The sequence below is a fragment of the Scyliorhinus torazame genome, chromosome 4 (genome assembly GCF_047496885.1).
Source record: "Scyliorhinus torazame isolate Kashiwa2021f chromosome 4, sScyTor2.1, whole genome shotgun sequence".
In the NCBI taxonomy this organism is placed as follows: Eukaryota; Metazoa; Chordata; class Chondrichthyes; order Carcharhiniformes; family Scyliorhinidae; genus Scyliorhinus; species Scyliorhinus torazame.
Genome location: NC_092710.1, coordinates 109,711,517 through 109,726,979, shown reverse-complemented (window position 1 = coordinate 109,726,979; position 15,463 = coordinate 109,711,517).

Below are 15,463 nucleotides of genomic sequence, written 5' to 3'. Positions count from 1 at the left end.
CGAGCCAGCATGGTTGGATGCTACGTTTGGGATATGGAAGGAGAGGGGGCTGCACAGAGTGTGTGATCTATTCTAGCAGGCTGGTTTGCTAGCCTGTAAGAATTGAAAGAAAACTTCGGGCTTGGACGTGGTTAGGTACCTTCAGGTACAAAATTTTATTAGATGGATGTTTCCGGCATTCCTTTTATTTTTTTAAATTTATAGTACCCAATATTTTTTTCCAATTAAGGGGCAATTTAGCTTGGCCAATCCACCTAATCTGCACATCTTTGGGTTGTGGGGGTGAAACCCATGCAGACATGGGGAGAATGTGCAAACTCCACACGGACAGTGCCCCAGGGCCGAGATTCGAACCCGGGTTCTCAGCGTCCCAATGCTAACCACTGCGCCACATGTTGCCCCAATGTTTCTGGCATTCCTGGTGGCGCCGCCAGCTTCCTTGCTGGAGAGTAGTATGTCCGGTATGTCGCAAGAAACTGCAGAGTGTGCTGAACTCAGCCCAACCCATCACAAGCTTGCCACCCCCACATTGCTTCTGTAATCACCTCCCGCTGCCTCAGGAAGGCAGACAGCATTGGTGTTTAGCACAGGGCTGAATCACTGGCTTTTAAAGCAGACCAAGGCAGGCCAGCAGCACGGCTTAATTCCCGTACCAGCCTCCCCGAACAGGCGCCGGAATGTGGCAACTAGGGGCTTTTCACAGTAACTTAATTTGAAGCCTACTTGTGACAATAAGCAATTTTCATTTCATTTTAGTTTAAGGTTACTGTTGTTTGTATTTTTGTATAAAATTACAAAAGCTTAATAAAAATACATTTTTTTTAGAAGTTAGGGGAGCACATAAGAATGTAATGGTAGCAGCGGACAGTATAGTACATCGAAACATACATACAAAATAGAAGCAGGAGGAGGCCATTCAGCCCTTCGAGGCTATTCATTATAATCATGGTTGATCATGGAGTTCAATACCCTGATCCCGCCTTCCCCCATATCCCTTTAGCCCCAAGAGCTATATCTAATTCCTGCTTGAAATTACACAACATTTGCACCTCAACTACCTTTTGTGGTAGTGAATTCCATAGATTCACAACTTTCTGGGTGAAGAAAGTTCTCATCTCAGTCCTAAAACGTTTATCCCTTATCCTCAAACTGTGACCCCTAGTTCTGGACTCTCCCACCTTCAGGAACATTCTTTCTGAATCTACCCTGTCTAATCCTGTTAGAATTTTATACGTTTCTATGAGATCCCCTCTCTTCTAAACTCCAATGAATATAATCCTAACCAATTTAGTCTCTCCTCATATGACACTCCCGTCATCCCAGGATGGTAAACCTTCGCTGCACTCCCTCCATAGCAAGAGCATCCTTCCTAAGATAAGAACACAAAAAATGCACACAATACTCCAGGAGACCCAGAAGCTTAGACATTTAGGACATGACCAGAAAACGTGCATATGGTTCGCCGGCCCCCACGAACACCGCTCGTACCTATCCTCCACCACCGAGGAAACCAATCACTCATCCACGGCCTGGTCAGGTCTATGCACCACTTTGAATGGAATCAAGCTGAGTCTAGTACATGAGGAGCTGGAGTTGACCCTGTGAAGAGCCTCACTCCACATCCATCTGAGCCCAGCACTCCCTCCCACTTCCTTTTCACCTCCCTCAAAGGAGTCTGCTCCATCGCCAAGATCCAGCCATAAATGTCCAAAATCTTCCCCTTCCCAACTCAGCCAGCGAAAGGACGCTAGCCAAAAGAGGGTAAAGGTGCCAGGGGAAAGGAAGGAACCGCCTTGCGCAACAATATAAAACCTAAATACCTTAATCTTTGGGAGTTAGAACTTATCAAACAGCTCCTCAAAACCGGCGAACATCCCCTCTATAAACATGTGCCCAAACCTCTCCAGCCCCTCCCTTCCCCCATGACCCGACGAGTCCAAAGAGATAATTTCTGTAATGTGGGGCTAAGATCGACATGGAGCCCAGCTTAAAATGTTGCCTGAACTGCCTCCAATGCCTCAGAGTGGCCACCGACACCGGACTTGAATTAAATTTTGCGGGGCAAATGGAGGGGAGCAGTAACCAACTAAGTTCTCAAACTAAGTACCCTTAGCATACAAGCGCATCCTCCATCTGCCTCCATAAGGAATCCAGATCCCTATGCCACCCCCTGCACTTTTTAATGTGCGCAGCCAATAATAAAATAACAAACTGGGTAACGGTAGGCCCCCTGACTGCTTCTCCCTCTGCAGAAACATCCTACAAATCCATGGGTCTTGCCCACCCAAATAAATGAAGATATCTCAGCAGGTCAGGCAGCAGCTGTAGGGAGAGAAAAGAGCTAACGTTTCGAGTCCAGATGACCCTTTGTCAAAGCTTATTTTGAGCTCTGACAAAGGGTCATCTGGTCTTGAAATGTTAGCTCTTTTCTCTCCCTACAGATGCTGCCAGACCTGCTGAGATTTTCCAGCATTTTCTCTTTTGGTTTGATTCCAGCATCCACAGTAATTTGGTTTTATTAAAGGAAGGTATCATTTTATTAACTGTAACGAAGAAAAACTTGGGAAGAAAAATGGGACAATACTGAAACAAAAATAAAAACCTTGGATGGTCATTCATTATTTCCGACAGGGACCCTGCCCGCCAAGGTCAGAGGGAGGTTGCCCCATTTCTTCAGCTCAGACTTAACCCCATTCACCAGACTAGCAAAATTTAGTTTATGGAGCAAAGCCCAATCATGGGCCACCCGGATTGCCAGATAATGAAATCTAAACCTGGCCAGGTGAAAAGGCAATGTCTCCAAATCGGCACCCTCTCCCTGGGAGATTCACCAGAGAGTATTCGCTTTTGTCTGGATTCAACTTATACCCCAAGAAGGAGCCAATAATCCTAAGTAGCTTTGTTGGGCGAGATTCGCCAGCCGCGTCTGCCCGGCGACCAGAGAATCCCGCCCGAGGTCAATGGAGTTCTCCATTGTACGGGGCTCGCCCGTGGCGTCCTTGCGGCGGGCATGCTGGTAGAATCGAGCCTATTAATGCCTCCACATTGGAGAGTGGATCCATTGTATAAAGATGATCTGCATACAAGGACACCCTGTGCTCCCTCTGCCCCGTTCCATCCAACTCCAGACAGTAGATGACCTCAACACTATAGCCAGAGGCTCGATCACCAAAGCAAACAGAGACGAGGACAATGGGCAACCCTGCCTCATACCACTATTCCAGGGTGGCGATCTGGTCACTCTGCCAAGAGAGAGAGCCACTTCCACACCCTGTGGTATGGTGCTTTGCGCCTTTACCGTCTGGTCCGCTTTTGCCAAGCCCGCAGGAATGGGGGCTCGGGCCCATTCCAGTGCTTTACCAAGGCCCTCGGTGGCAGCCTGCTGTAACTTCTTAAGTTCTGTCGCCAAGATGCCTGTAAGCATCTCAGCCATCAGCGGAGTGGCCAGAGTCACAGCAGGAGCCTCCGCCATTTTCTCTAAAGAGGCTCAAGGGGCTACCGGGCAGCATGGTAGCACAGTGGTCAGCACAGTTGCTTCACAGGGTCCCAGGTTCGTTTCTCGGCTTGTGTCACTGTCTATGTGGAGTCTGCACGTTCTCCCTGTGTCGCTCCGGTTTCCTCCCACAGTCCAAAGATGTACAGGTTAGATGGATTGACCAAGAGTTACGGGGATAGGGTGGAGGCTTTCCAAGGGCTGGTGCAGACTCGATGGGCCGAATGGTCTCCTTCTGCACTCTAAATTCTATGAGTCTTACAATGATTATTTGCTTGTCTGCTGCCTTGTCTTGTACTTTTTGGGCATTCCCTTTACATGGGAACCTTATCCCATTGAACTAAAAAAGTTTCACCCAAAACCACCCACAAAAACTGGGCGAAAAGGGCCAAAAACAAAGTACTCTGGTGGGCGCCACCTCATGTCAGCATGGCTTTGGGAGTGAAAATCACATCTCACGAATTTGATTGAGTTTTTTGAAGAGGTAACCAAGAAGGTAGATAAGGGCAGTGCAGTAAACATTGTCTACATGGACTTTAGCAAGGCCTTTGACAAGGTACCACATGGTAGGCTGTTGCACAAGGTTAAATCTCACAGGATCCATGGTGAGGTAGCCAATTGGATACAGAATTGGCTTGACAACAGAAGACAAAGGGTGGTTGTAGAGGGTTGTTTTTCAAACTGGAGGCCTGTGACCAGCGGTGTGCCTCAGGGATCAGTGCTGGGTCCACTGTTATTTGGTATTCATATTGATGATTTGGATGAGAATTTAGTTAGGCATAGTTAGTAAGTTTGCAGATGACACCAAGATTGGTGGCATAGTGAACAGAGAAGGTTATCTAGGATTGCAACGGGACCTTGATCAATTGGGCCAGTGGGCCAATGAATGGCAGATGGAGTTTAATTTAGATAAATGTGAGGTGATGCATTTTGGTAGACCGAACCGGATCAGGACCTACTCAGTTAATGGTATGGTGTTGGGCAGAGTTATAGAACAAAGAGATCTAGGAGTACAGGTTCATAGCTCCTTGAAGGTGGAGTCGCAGGTGGTGAAGAAGGCATTTGGCATGCTTGGTTTCATTGGTCAGAACATTGAATACACGAGTTGGACGTCTTGCTGAAGTTGTACAAGACGTTAGTAAGGCCACACTTGGAATACTGTGTACAATTCTGGTCACCCTATTATAGAAAGAATATTATTAAACTAGAAAGAGTGCAGAAAAGATTTACTAGGATGCTACCGGGACTTGATGGTTTAAGTTATAAGGAGAGGTTGGATAGACTGGTGCGTAGGAGGCTTAGGGGTGATCTTATAGAGGTCGATAAAATGGGTGGAACGGTGGCGCAATGGTTAGCACTCCTGCCTATGGCGCTGAGGACCCGGGTTTGATCCCGGCTCTGGGTCACTGTCCATGTGGAGTTTGCGCATTCTCCCCACGTCTGCGTGCGTCTCGCCCCCACAACCCAAAGATGTGCAGGGTAGGTGGATTGGCCACAGTAAATTGCCCCTTAATTGAAAAAAAAATTGGGTACTCTAAATTTTTTTTAAAAATAGAGGTCTATAAAATAATGAGGAGCATAGATAAGGTAGTCAACATCTTTTCCCAAAGTTAGGGGAGGCTAAAACTAGAGGGCATAGGTTTAAGATGATAGGGGAGAGTTACAAAAAGGTCCAGAGGGGCAATTTCTTCACACAGAGGGTGGTGAGTGTCTAGAACGAGCTGCCAGAGGCAGTAGTAGAGGCGGGTACAATTTTGTCTTTTTAAAAGCATTGTGACAGTTATATGGGAAAGATGAGTATAGAGGGTTATGGGCCAAATGCGGGCAATTGGGACTGGCTTAGTGGTAAAAACTGGGTGGCATGGACAAGTTGGGCCGAAGGGCCTGTTTCCATGCTGTAAATCTCTTATGACTTGATGTGTGTGACGGCTCTCTACATGCCGCCACACGAGTCCCCAGGAAGGACAGGAAGTTAATTAATGGTGAAGGCCAGACTCTGTTAATTAATTTTTAAAAAAAGATACTTTATTCCAAACATATTCAACATAATAACACAAACTTAGCACCCAACAGAGTAGGCTCTGTTAATTAATCATAATTAATAGCACATTAGAGAGGGATGACCCAAGTTCAGGAAACCAGAATGTAGAAGCAGTTTGGGTTGAGATGAGAAACTATAAAGGCAAGGAGTCACTTCTGGGAGTGATGCACAGGCCCCCTAATTAAAGGACAGAATATAAAAAACGTAATGGAAGTTTCTCAGAAAAGTACTACTATAACCATGGGAGATTTTAATTTACATATAGATTGAAAAAATCAGATGGGCAAAGTTGGCTTAGATGAAGAGATCACAGAACATTTTGTGGATAGTTTCTTAGAAAAGCACATTGTGGAGCCAACCAGAGGGCAGACTATACTAGACCTTGTATTATCAACTGAGATAGGATTAATTGATAGCCTCATAGTAAAGGCACACCTTGGTAGCTATGATCATAATACCATTGAATTTTACATTCAGTTTGAGGGAGAGACTAGCATTTTAAACTTAAATAAGGGCAGTTAAGAGGGCATAAAGCAGAGCTAGCTAAAGTGAACTGGCAAATGTGCTTAAGGGATGGAACAACAGAGATTCATTGGCAGACGTTAAAAGAGATATTTCAGAATACACAGAATAAACACATTCCAACAAGAAAGAAACATTCTGAGGGCCCATCATCTGTGGGCTTAATCAGAAAAGTTAAAGACAGTATTCAATTTAAAGAAAGCATATGGCAGGCTAGAAGAATGGAAGAAAATATAAAGATCATCAAAGGATGACAAGAAGGTTGATCAGGAAGGAAAAACTAGAGTACAAGAAAAAGCTAGCACGTAATAGAAAGACAACAGTAAGAGTTTCTATAGATATTTAAACAATATTCAAATTAATAAAGTGAGCATTTGTCCTATAGAAAGTGCCTCTGGGACATTGATAATGGAAAATGGCAGATTAATTAAATACTTGTCTTCAGTATAGAGGACACAAGTAACATCTCAGAAATAGCTGTAAATCAGGAAATGGAATGGAGGTAGGAACTCAGGAAGATTACGATTGTTAGGGAAGTGGCATTGAGCAAATTGTTGGGTCTGCGGGCTGACAAATCTGAGTCTGGATGGACCTCACCCTAAGATCTTGAAAGAAGTGAGATAGTTGGTGCATTGGTTTTAATTTCCCCAAATTCCCTAGGTTTTCGGGGAATGTTCCATTAGATTGGAAGATAGCCAATGTAACTCCTTTATTCAAAAACATAGGGAGACTGAAAGGAGGAAACTATAGGCCAGTTAGTTTAACATCTGTATAAGGGAAAATGTTAGAAGCCATTATTAAATATGTTACAGAAAGGCACTTGGAAAAATTCAAGGCAATCAGGCAGAGTCAACATGGTTTTGTGAAAGGGAAATCATGTTTAACCAATCTATTGGAGTTCTTTGAAGAAGTCACATGTTGTGGATAAAGGGGAACTGGTGGATGTACTATACTCAGATTTCCAGAAGGCATTTGCTAAGTTCCCACATCAAACGTTATTGCGTAAAATAAAAGTTCATGGTGTAAGGGGTGACATATTGACATTGAGTTAAGATTGGCTAACGAACAGGACACAGAGTTGGCATAAATGAGTCTTTTTCTGGTAGGCAAGATACAAAGAACAAAGAACAAAGAAATGTACAGCACAGGAACAGGCCCTTCGGCCCTCCAAGCCCGTGCCGACCATACTGCCCGACTAAACTACAATCTTCTACACTTCCTGGGTCCGTATCCTTCTATTCCCATCCTATTCATATATTTGTCAAGATGCCCCTTAAATGTCCCTATCGTCCCTGCCTCCACTACCTCCTCCGGTAGTGAGTTCCAGGCACCCACTACCCTCTGCGTAAAAAACTTGCCTCGTACATCTACTCTAAACTTTGCCCCTCTCACCTTAAACCTATGCCCCCTAGTAATTGACCCCTCTACCCTGGGGAAAAGCCTCTGACTATCCACTCTGTCTATGCCCCTCATAATTTTGTATACCTCTATCAGGTCGCCCCTCAACCTCCTTCGTTCCAGTGAGAACAAACCGAGTTTATTCAATCGCTCCTCATAGCTTATGCCCTCCATACCAGGCAACATTCTGGTAAATCTCTTCTGCACCCTCTCTAAAGCCTCCACATCCTTCTGGTAGTGTGGCGACCAGAATTGAACACTATACTCCAAGTGTGGCCTAACTAAGGTTCTATACAGCTGCAACATGACTTGCCAATTCTTATACTCAATGCCCCGGCCAATGAAGGCAAGCATGCCGTATGCCTTCTTGACTACCTTCTCCACCTGTGTAGCCCCTTTCAGTGATCTGTGGACCTGTACTCCTAGATCTCTTTGACTTTCAATACTCTTGAGGGTTCTACCATTCACTGTATATTCCCTACCTGCATTAGCCCTTCCAAAATGCATTACCTCACATTTGTCCAGGTTAAACTCCATCTGCCATCTCTCCGCCCAAGTCTCCAGACAATCTAAATCCTGCTGTATCCTCAGACAGTCCTCATCGCTATCCGCAATTCCACCAACCTTTGTGTCGTCTGCAAACTTACTAATCAGACCAGTTACATTTACTTCCAAATCATTTATATATACTACAAAGAGCAAAGGTCCCAGCACTGATCCCTGTGGAACACCACTGGTCACAGCCCTCCAATTAGAAAAGCATCCCTCCATTGCTACCCTCTGCCTTCTATGGCCTAGCCAGTTCTGTATCCACCTTGCCAGTTCACCCCTGATCCCGTGTGACTTCACCTTTTGTACTAGTCTACCATGAGGGACCTTGTCAAAGGCCTTACTGAAGTCCATATAGACAACATCTACTGCCCTACCTGCATCAATCATCTTAGTGACCTCCTCGAAAAACTCTATCAAGTTAGTGAGACACGACCTCCCCTTCACAAAACCGTGCTGCCTCTCACTAATACGTCCATTTGCTTCCAAATGGGAGTAGATCCTGTCTCGAAGAATTCTCTCCAGTAATTTCCCTACCACTGAAGTAAGGCTCACCGGCCTGTAGTTCCCGGGATTATCCCTGCCACCCTTCTTAAACAGAGGAACAACATTGGCTATTCTCCAGTCCTCCGGGACATCCCCTGAAGACAGCGAGGATCCAAAGATTTCTGTCAAGGCCTCAGCAATTTCCTCTCCAGCCTCCTTCAGTATTCTGGGGTAGATCCCATCCGGCCCTGGGGACTTATCTACCTTAATATTTTTTAAGACACCCAACACCTCGTCTTTTTGGATCACAATGTGACCCAGGCTATCTACACCCCCTTCTCCAGACTCAACATCTACCAATTCCTTCTCTTTGGTGAATACTGATGCAAAGTATTCATTTAGTACCTCGCCCATTTCCTCTGGCTCCACACATAGATTCCCTTGCCTATCCTTCAGTGGGCCAACCCTTTCCCTGGCTACCCTCTTGCTTTTTATGTAAGTGTAAAAAGCCTTGGGATTTTCCTTAACCCTATTTGCCAATGACTTTTCATGACCCCTTCTAGCCCTCCTGACTCCCTGCTTAAGTTCCTTCCTACTTTCCTTATATGCCACACAGGCTTCGTCTGTTCCCAGCCTTTTAGCCCTGACAAATGCCTCCTTTTTCTTTTTGACGAGGCCTACAATATCATTCGTCATCCAAGGTTCCCGAAAATTGCCGTATTTGTCTTTCTTCCTCACAGGAACATGCCTGTCCTGTATTCCTATCAACTGACACTTGAAAGCCTCCCACATGTCAGATGTTGATTTGCCCTCAAACATCCGCCCCCAATCTATGCTCTTCAGTTCCCGCCTAATATTGTTATAATTAGCCTTCCCCCAATTTAGCACATTCATCCTCGGACCACTCTTATCCTTGTCCACCAGTACTTTAAAACTTACTGAATTGTGGTCACTGTTACCGAAATGCTCCCCTACTGAAACATCTACCACCTGGCCGGGCTCATTCCCCAATACCAGGTCCAGTACCGCCTCTTCCCTAGTTGGACTGTTTACATATTGTTTTAAGAAGCCCTCCTGGATGCTCATTACAAACTCTGCCCCGTCTAAGCCCCTGGCACTAAGTGAGTCCCAGTCAATATTGGGGAAGTTGAAGTCTCCCATCACCACAACCCTGTTGTTTTTACTCTTTTCCAAAATCTGTCTACCTATCTGCTCCTCTATCTCCCGCTGGCTGTTGGGAGGCCTGTAGTATACCCCCAACATTGTGACTGCACCCTTCTTATTCCTGATCTCTACCCATATAGCCTCACTGCCCTCTGAGGTGTCCTCTCGCTGTATAGCTGTGATACTCTCCTGAACAAGTAGCGCAACTCCGCCTCCCCTTTTACATCCCCCTCTATCCCGCCTGAAACATCTAAATCCTGGAACGTTTAGCTGCCAATCCTGCCCTTCCCTCAACCAGGTCTCTGTAATGGCAACAACATCATAGTTCCAAGTAGTAATCCAAGCTCTAAGTTCATCTGCCTTACCCGTAATGCTCCTTGCATTAAAACATATGCACTTCAGGCCACCAGACCCGCTGTGTTCAGCAACTTCTCCCCGTCTGCTCTGCCTCAGAGCCACACTGTCCATATTCCCTAGTTCTCCCTCAACGCTCTCACCTTCTGACCTATTGCTCCCGTGCCCACCCCCCTGCCATACTAGTTTAAACCCTCCCGTGTGACACTAGCAAATCTCGCGGCCAGGATATTTATGCCTCTCCGGTTTAGATGCAACCCGTCCATCTTATACAGGTCACACCTGCCCCGGAAGAGCTCCCAGTGGTCCAGATAACGGAAACCCTCCCTCCTACACCAGCTGTTTAGCCACGTGTTTGTCTGCTCTATCTTCCTATTTCTAGCCTCACTGGCACGTGGCACAGGGAGTAATCCCGAGATTACAACCCTCGAGGTCCTGTCTTTTAACTTTCTGCCTAGCTCCCTGAACTCCTGCTGCAGGACCTCATGCCTCTTCCTGCCTATGTCGTTAGTACCAATATGTACAACGACCTCTACCTGTTTGCCCTCCCCCTTCAGGATTCCCTCTACCCGTTCGGAGACATCCTGGACCCTGGCACCAGGGAGGCAACATACCATCCTGGAGTCTCTTTCATGTCCACAGAAGCGCCTATCTGTTCCCCTGACAAGTGGTGGGCCACAGGGATCAGTGTTGGGGCCTCAACTTTTACAATTTATATAAATGGCTTGAGTGAAGGGACTGAAGGTATGGTTGATAAATTTGCTGATAACATAGGTAGGAAAATAAATTGTGAAGAAGGCATTGAGACTACAAAGGGACATGGATAGGTTAAGTGAATGGGCAAAAATCTGGCAAACGCAGTATAATGTACTATGTGAAATTGTCCATTTTGGCAGGAAGAATTTTAAAAAGCATATTATCTAAATGGTGAGAGACTGCAGAGCTCTGAGGTGCAGAGGGATTTGGGTGTCCCAGTGCATGAATCATAAAAGGTTAGTATACAGGTACAGCAAGTAATTAGTAAAGCTAATAGAATGTTGTTTACTGTGGAGGAATTGATTGCAAAAGTAGGGAGATTATCTGTAAGGAAAACAGGTTGTTTTAAATGACCTATATTTGTATGGTTAAACAGTAGAAATAAGATACAGATTTAAGTGGGTATAATTTAGTATTTTGTGTAGAAAAGGGATCGAGTTAGACGCATGTTAAACAAAGGTGTTTGCATATATGGGGGTTTTGGATTCAGTTCAAACTGTGATTCTTTCGCGTTGACAGAGTTTATGACTTGTAAAGTAAACGAGCTTGGGGAATGAATGAGATGTTGCTTAACAATCACGGGCCATTTTTAGGGAAAAGAGCTTTTTGAGTTTAGTCCTAGCAGAAAGCCAGAGAAGGAACTATGCAGCTAAAGAGGCAGTATCTCTCAGCTCTGCTAAAAGTAAAGCCATACAACGGAGTAAGGAACAAGGAAGCAAGTGCTAGAAATCTAAAGAGCAGCTAGTTAAAGAAACTAGAGAAATGAAGAGAAGTTTCTAGGAAGACTGAAATTAAAGTAAGAGGAACCTGGAACCAGAACAGGGTACTCTTGATTGAAGCCACAGTCAGAGCTGAGGAGTTGGCTAGTGAGAAGCTAAGAAGATAGCTGAAGTGGTTCTAAGTTTTGTAATATATTATCACAGCCTGTGAAGCGATAGTTGAAATAATTGTGGAGCAATCAATGGCAGGATCTCAGTTTGTGTAAAAGCATTTAACACAAAAGAATCCTGAAAGGAGAGTTAAAAAACCTGCAGGTGGATCGTTGTTTGAAAGGATGGTTGGAAAACCTGGAGGTGGATCCTTGATAAAAGAGCAGATGGAAAGCAATGGTTGAAAGAAGATTTTAAATTGTGTCTTTTTGAGTGTGGAATTTGGAAACACCTATGTGACGATGATCTGGGGGGAGTTGTGGACAAATCCACAGAAGATCGACTGAGTGGCGTCTGCCATTTGGTTTCAGAGTGAGGTGTTGACCATAGTTAGCCTGCTGGGTTACTGAGACTGTGTATTTATTGAGAACATTATGGTATAAGGTATATTGTGTAACTTGTGTTATCCTTAAAATCTGTGTTCATTTGTGATGATAAGAGGGAATGGAGGAGTATTGTATGAGTCAAACTTTTCATATTTAATAAAAAAAGATTTTGTCAATAACCCGGCTCTTCTCTGTGTTCTAAAAAAAAGTAAAAGTTAAGATCTTTTAAGCTAGGGTTCCATTCTGGAATCTTCCTGACCAGTTATTACATCAACTGGGATTGCAACATATGTTTCAGTTATACAGGGCATTGGTGAGACCAAATCTAGAGTACTGTGTACAGTATTGGTCTCCTTACTTGAGGAAAGAAGTAAATGCATTAGAAGCAGTTCAAAGAAGGTTTACTAGAGGAATGGGTGAGTTGTCTTTTGAGGAAGGGTTGGACAGGCTAGGTTTGTATCTACTGGAGTTTAAAAGAGTAAGAGGATGGCTGTGGAGAGGATGTTTCTTCTTTTTGGAGAACCTAGAACTAGGAGTCACTAGATAGATTCTTGACTAACAAGGCGGGTGAAAGTTATCGGGGGTAGACCTTGACACACCGACTGATTATGGGGGGCAACTTTAACTGCGTGCTGGCCCCACTGACCGACCAATCAAACCCCAGAATGGGGAAAAAGTCTGGCATGGCTAGGGAGCTAGGGGCCTTCATGGAACAGATGGGGGCGGTGGACCCATGGAGGTTCCTGCACCCGGGAGAAAAGGAGTTCTTGTTCTTCTCGCAGGTGCACAAGGTATATACCCGTATCGACTTCTTTGCAGTGGGGAAATCAGTGCTTCCAGGGATCACGGGAACGGACTACTCCGTAATCGTTATCTCCGACCATGCTCCACATTATATGGGTGTGAGGTTGGAGACGGGCCGGGCCCAGGGCCCCCACGTGGAGGCTGGACATGGACCTCCTGGCCGACAAGACCTTCTGCCAAAAAATATCGCGGGCCATAGGCGACTACGCTACTAACAACCAAAACGGGGAGGTCTCACCCCCCACATTTTGGGAGGCACTGAAGGCCGTGATCCGAGGGCAGATTATGGCCTACAAGGCAAGCAGAGATAGGGAAGAGAGGGTGGCCAAGCAACAGCTAGTGGACTCTATTCTGGAAGTCGATAGAAAATACTCTGAGGCCCCGACCGTAGAGCTGCTGGCGGAGAGGAAAAAGCTGCAAATGGACTTTAACCTGCTATCCACTAGGAAAGCAGTGCACCAACTCCGCCAGACACAGGGGACCTTCTACGAACACAAAGACAAGGCTGGCCACCTATTGGCTCACCAGCTGAGAATGCACGCAGCCACGAGGGAAATAGCGCAGGTTAAGGATAGCAGAGGCAGACTGGTAACAGAGCCAAAGGAGGTCAATCGGGCATTTGAGACCTTCCACCGGGGACTGTACACCTCCGAGCCCCCCAACGAGGGCGCGGCGTGAAACAGTTCCTAGACGGACTGGAACTACCAGTGGTGGGGGAAGACAGACAGGGGGGAGCTGGAAGTACCAATAGACCTGGGAGAAATCATGGAGAGCATTAGCTCTATGCAGGCGGGGAAGGCACCGGGACCCGACGGGTTCCTAGCAGGCTTTTACAAAAAATTTGCACCAGTCCTGGCCCCACACCTAAGAGACATGTTCGCGGACTCACTGACATGGGGCATCCTATCCCCACGCTAGCGCAGGCCACAATCTCACTGATACCCAAAAAAGATAAAGACCTGATGGAATCTGGATCATACAGACCCATTTCACTGCTGAACGTGGATGTGAAAATACTCGCAAAAGGTCCTGGCCAAAAGGCTGGAGGGCTGCGTACCAGAGGTGGTCGCAGAGGACCAAACGGGCTTTGTCAAGGGTAGACACCTCACAGCAAACATCAGGCGGCTGCTGAATGTAATAATGACCCTACCCCGGGGAGAGAACACCAGAGGTGATTGTCTCCCTGGACGCAGAAAAGGCCTTCGACAGAGTCGAACGGAACTACCTCCTTGAGGTACTGGAACAATTTGGGCTAGGCGCGGGATTCATTGCCTGGGTGAGGCTCCTGTACAACGCTCCCAAAGCGAGTGTCTGAACTAACACCACCAGCTCTGAATACTTCCAGCTACAGAGAGGAACAAGACAGGGCTGCCCCTTGTCCCCACTCTTGTTTGCGCTAGCGATCGAACCCCTGCCGATAGCCCTGCGGGACACGAAAAGCTGGAAGGGAATCTGGAGAAGAGTCGGAGAGCACAGAGTTTCACTCTTTGTAGATGACCTGCTCCTCTATGTCTCGAAGCCACAGCAGTGACTGAAGGCAGTACTGCAAATACTGAAAGAGTTTGGAACCTTCTCGGGCTACAAACTTAAACCTGGACAAAAGCGAGGCATTCCCGGTTACCCAAAAGGGGGAGGGACCGAGCTGGAGGGGCTCCCATTTAAAACGGCCCAGAACAGATTCCGTTACCTGGGGATCCAAATAGCCAGAGATTGGACACAGATCCACAAGTGGAATCTGACCTGCCTGGTGGAGGAAGTAAGAAAAGACCTTCAACGGTGGGGCTCACTCCCACTCTCCCTGGCAGGGAGAGTGCAGACGATCAAGGTGAACATACTCCAAGGTTCCTCTTCCTATTTAGATCCATCCCGATCTTCATCCCCAAGGCCTTTTTCCAAAATGTAGACAGTCTAATCATGGCGTTTGCGTGGGGGGGGGGGGGGGGTAAGAACCCGAGAATTCCTAAACCGACACTGCAAAGAGCAAAAGGCTTTACCGAACCTACAATACTACCACTGGGCAGCAACGGCAGAAAAAGTGAAGGATGGGTACAAGAATCCGACACAGATTGGGTACAAATGGAGGAGGCATCCTGTAAAGGAACGACCCTCCGGGCCCTGGCCTCAGCAGCACTCCCATCCTCCTCAGCAAGATACACAACGAGCCCAGTGGTAGCGGGCACGTTGAGAACGTGGACCCAGTTGAGACAGCACTTTGGGATAACCAGCGACCCGACCCGGAGAGGCCCGCCCAGCAACCCAACCTACCTGGAGATGGAAGAAAGAAAAATGCAGGTACAACGCAGGGGTTCGATCGCTAGCGCAAACAAGAGTGGGGACAAGGGGCAGCCCTGTCTTGTTCCTCTCTGTAGCTGGAAGTATTCAGAGCTGGTGGTGTTAGCCCGACCCGGCCTAATTCAAGACCCGACCCCAGGAACGCCCAGGGAGGGAACAGACCACGGGACCCAACCCAAGCTGCCTCAGGAAGCCCCTGTCCGCGGCCCAGGACCCCCGAAATGGCAGAGACCCCGCGCGAGGACTCGAACATGCTGCAAGGTATTCCCGTGACTGCAGAACGACGGGACCCATCCGGATCGCAAACATGCCCCTCCAGCAACCCCTCTACCTCAACCAGCGCCCGGGA